Below are 5,033 nucleotides of genomic sequence, written 5' to 3'. Positions count from 1 at the left end.
TGTATCTCCCTTTCCCTCTGATCCTTCCCTGCTGACGCTGTCTCTCTCTGTCTCTCAAAAATAAACAAAAAACATTTAAAACAAATAAATTAAAAAAATTTTTTTTTAATTTTTAAAGTATTTATTTTTGAGAGAGACCGAGCAAGAGCGGTGGAGGGGCAGAGAGAGAGGGAGACACAGAATCTGAAGCAGGCTCCAGGCTCTGAGCTGTCAGCACAGAGCCCCTTGTGGGGCTCGAACTCACAAACTGTGAGATCATGACCTGAGCTGAAGTCAGACACAACCGACTGAGCTACCCAGGTGCTCCACTTTGATTCTTTTAAAATTAAGAATGTAACGACCACTGTAGAACATGTTGAAGGTGTAAATAAGCAAAAGGAAGAAACTTAAAGTCGCTTACAAGCCCATTGTCGGCTGACTCTCCATCATCAATATTCTGGTGTTTTTTCTTTTAGTATTTTTTCCTGCATAGATTTCATGCTACCTCCTGTCTTGTAGCCTCCCTTTTTACCAAACTAGATAATGAATAATTTTGTGTTACTAATGATTTTGGACAGTTAAATGTTAGATTGGATACATAATATTCATTCTTTAACCAATTACTAACAATCAGATATTTATATTGTTTTCTTTAAAAAAAAACTATTATAAGTAGATTCTGGAATAAAATTCTTGAAATTGTTATCTCTGTTCTCTCAGTTAATTATTTCTGCAGGACAAATTCCTGGGTTTGGAGTTGCTGTGTTGGAGGGGAAGCTCATTGTAACAGCCAAATTTGCCCCCCCACCCAATGTTCATTCTGATTTCTGTTCTCAGCAACGGTGTTTGGAAGTGCTGGTATCTCCCCACATTCACCAATGCTGGCTTTTATCACCTTCTGATTTTCGCCAGTTTTATCATCAAAAATGTCCCCTCGCTGGTTTAATCTCTATTTCTAAAAGTAATTGGGATTTTGAACACTTTTTCCTGGGTTTATAGGCCACATGCACACATGTGCATGTGTGTGTATATTTCCTGGCAAAATGTCTGGTTTGTGTTTCCTTGATCTATTTGTAGGACCTTCTGATATGCCAAGACAGGAAATAGTGACCCCCTTTACTGGTGAGGAAGCTGCAGTTCAATGAAGGTAAGTGACTTACCCAAGGTCACTGGGCAACTAAGTGCTGGAAGCTGAGCCCTCCATCCTGGGCTTTGAGTCACTCTCTAACACTGTGTCCCCCGTGTCTGCTGATAGATGACCCTCTCCCATAGTTCTGGGGGAAAAAAATCAAGTCTGCCTTGTTTCAATTTAGTCTTGATTCTTAAAATAATCTATCCTGTAACATACAGTAGTGTTAGCAGAGAAAATATGTTCCGCCACTTACTGCTAAAGGAGCCGGAGTCCACGGTGGGCTGTGACCCTGTAAGAGCGTGCCCTCCATTCTGATAAATCAGGTCCTGGAAGGCTGTGTGGGAGATTAGTGCTGACGGGTGTGGGGACAGTTAGCACGATTATTAACAGGGCGCCATGGCTGAAGACAGCTGGCTCAGCATGCACGTGAGCCCCTGGAGACCCCAAGTCGGGGCCGGACTCTGGGAGCAGACTGGACCGGGGGATGGTTCACCCACCCAGCCACACTCCTTAGGGACAGCTCTGCAGTGCCCATTCACCCACCCCATTTGACCCTGTTGGCACTGTGACTGCTCGTAGTGCCTGAGGTTAGAAAGAACTGAGTCCCAACTGTGGTTCTGTCATGAGTTTACCTGTGCCCCTAGGCATCTGCCTGCTTCTCTCTGCCTCAGTTCCCCACCTGTCTAGCCAGGATATTGAACATAATAATTTCCCAGGGCCCCTCCAGTCTAGGCCCGCCTGCCCCACCCATTTGTTGCCTGGCCTTTCCCGCCCAAACAGCTGAGAAGATGCAGACCCACAGAGGTGCTCAGTGGGACCTTGCCACCCTTTCACCCAATTCTAGGCGACAGACTCTACTTTGCATGAAAGGTGACTGTATCTTTTTCTCAGAGCTTACTTTCTCTTTTGAGCTGTCATTCAGCTTCATGGGTAGAAGGTAATCTCCATGAATTCTAAGCAATCTCATTAATCTGGGGTCACTCTCCCCACTCTTCATCCATTAGATGGTATGAAAATTTGGGGTGGCACTCACTGAGTGCCTTGACATAAGCGAGCTGGTGGCTGGCTGTGTTCTGGGAGACACCCATCCTAGCCGGCAGCCCTTGGTCCTACGGCATCAGTGCTGATGCCCACAGGCTGTGGTTATCCCTCCCTCCAGGGCAGACCTCTCCAGAAGTGGGGTGACCTCAGCTACATTAGAGGCCACTGGGGGCATGGGAAAATCCAGCTGCCCTCTCATGAGGCAGGGGGCTCCCCAGTCTTCCTGAGGCCCTCTTACTCAGGCACACCACACAGCCCTCTCTGCCCTGTGCCTACACTCCCATGTAGGTGCTCTACCAGGCTTGTGCCTCCCTGGACTCCCCCTGGGAAGAGGCCCAGGCCCCCCTCACTTTCAGATTTCTGCAAGTCCACCAGAGATTTCTGTTAGCCCTTAACCCCGGCTTTGGCTGGGTTCCCGGCCCTTCTCAAGGATCTCTCCAGCACCTGACCTCTGATCCTCTTCTCTCCCCCAGCCCAGGGCGTTCTTCATATTCTTTGGGGTGGAAAAAAAATGACTGACAAATGAGGCATCATTCTCAATCCCTTTGTCTTATATACTTTTCCCCCCTTGTTCTTCGTAACTGCTCTCCGATTCTCCCGAAACAACCCTGTTGCCTGTGGTACAATGGGGGTGAGGCAAGAGCAGAAGTCATAAGGAAATATGGAAGCAGATGCCCGGATGAAAGGCCCGGACATTATCTGGCCACATTGAGACAGAGCACTGAGAGGCTGCGGGGACTTGGCGGAGATCTGTGACCGACCTTGGCTTTCACTCTGCCGTTCTCAGAGCCATGCTCACATGCTAGGAATCCAGCTTTTCTTCAGATGAAGACCATCCTTGTACATGGGCTTCCGATTCCTCTTGCTTTTTCTCTACGGCCAAGCCTCAGGCAGGCAGGGAGCGCCCATAGCCCAGAGCATGTTTCCTAAGAGGGCAGCTGGGCACCATCCCGGCCTGTGGCCCCTTCTCAGAGCTCCTGGTGCGCCTTCCCACCTGCCTCTGGCCAGCAACAAAGCGTGGAGGCGAGTGTGCAGGTCGGGCTGGGGTAGGCCGTCTCCTCTCCGGCTTTGGTCAGTCAGCATCTCCAGTTTAACTCTGGGCCTCGTACTTTGTCACTGTGGTTTTTACCCTGTATTGCTTACTTCTATTATCATACAAGCAATCAGAAAATACAGGTAAACCAAAAGAAGAAAATAAAAACCATGTACAATATCAATATCAGGGGAAAACCCTCGAACATCTTGGGCCCTGCCCTTATCTCTGTACGTTTTCTTTTCATGCTGACAAAAAAGGGATCAGACTGTATGCATTCTTTTTTGTTTAATAAAATCTTTAAGTCCTCACATTCTACCAAATATACTTTTGTGATATCATTTCCAACAGCTACATCGTATTCCGGTAAGCCCTGAAACGTAGCTAACCATCCCGTTTACTGGGCATTTAGGTATTTCTAATTTTTGTATATTATTAAACTGAATAATATGAAATTTCTGACATTTGGTTGACCTAAGAAATGGCAAGTTCATTTGGTTTGACGTAATGAAAATAATACTATGAGGACCATCCTTAAGACTAATCTTCGTATAACTTTTTCATTGGCTTGCTTGTATTCCTAGACATTTCTAGAAATGCATTTGCTGAATCAAAAAGGATGCATACTTTTAGGCATACTTGAACACACTGACCTCTAGGTATGTGTCCAGAGCAGACCAGGAGAATCAAGGGATGAGAGTGGGGACTAGTCTCAGGAATAGCTGTTGGGTGTCCTGGAAAGAGGCTTCGGCTTGGCTTCAGATGATGGACGGAAGTTCTATCTGATTCCTGCACCAGGCTGTGACCCTAGACCAGTGAGAGACTCACTCTGGAGAGCAACCAGCAGGATTTTCATAATGGGACAACTGGTGTTTGTGTGTCAACAATATAGGTGGTTTGCCTAAGGCCTGCGCGTCCCAAACAAACCCTGTCAGACTTCTGTCATTCTTTGAAACTCTTTGCCTGAGCTTAGGACTCTCTGAGCCTTGGGATCAGAAACCCCCTTTTCCTGGGAAAGGTGATTTAGAGATGAGGGCTTTTGAAAGGACTCACAATCGCCTCCATGGTTTTGAATGTTTAAAAATGCAGTTTGGCCTTGAGGGTGGACCCAGGCCTGGCTGTGGAGGGCGGGTCTGATGGATTCTGAGGCGGCAGGCCTCCTGAACCATTGAAGCGTGCAGGCTGAATTTTAAAAATAATTGTCCTTTTTAATGATGTAAAACATGTCATCTAGATTAAAAAATAAACACACTTTATTACTTTCCCAGTCCTTTCTTCCTCCCTCCCAGGGCCAGATGGGGATTGCTTGAATATTTCTGGCGTATTTCACATATTTAATAACGCCCTTGGAGGTTCTTCCAGATCTGATGAAATGTGGGATTGAACTCTGCCCATAGACACTGTTCACAGAAAGGAACGCTGGTGGTAGGGGCGTGCGCGTGTGGGCTGGGGGTGGGGACCCGTCCTATTTTGGAAGCAGCTGGGTCTACAACTCAAAAGGCCTGTACTTCTTATTTTGAGCAACAAAGCAAATTGTTTCCCTGCCTCCCTCCTTGTGCCTTTTGAGGGGTGAAGGGTGAGGTGGGGAGAGAGGAAAAAAGAAATCACTGCCGCCAAGCAGGCTAGAGCAGCTTCTGCAGAGAGTCGGGCCTTCCCTGACAGCTTTCCGCTAGCTCTCTTGAGCTGCAGCGAATCCAAGAAAATAATTAAAGCTTTAATTTATTTATACATCTTCTCTATAGATATTATAGATCCAACAATTGCCGCCTCCTAATTTATGCGCGCGGAGCCCCCGGAGCCCGCGGCGGCCGAGCGCGCTCCGGGCCGCCCTCAGCAGCGGCGGCGGCG

Source organism: Suricata suricatta, chromosome 13 (genome assembly GCF_006229205.1).
Source record: "Suricata suricatta isolate VVHF042 chromosome 13, meerkat_22Aug2017_6uvM2_HiC, whole genome shotgun sequence".
NCBI classification, from domain to species: domain Eukaryota; kingdom Metazoa; phylum Chordata; class Mammalia; order Carnivora; family Herpestidae; genus Suricata; species Suricata suricatta.
This window is presented reverse-complemented; position numbering follows the sequence as displayed.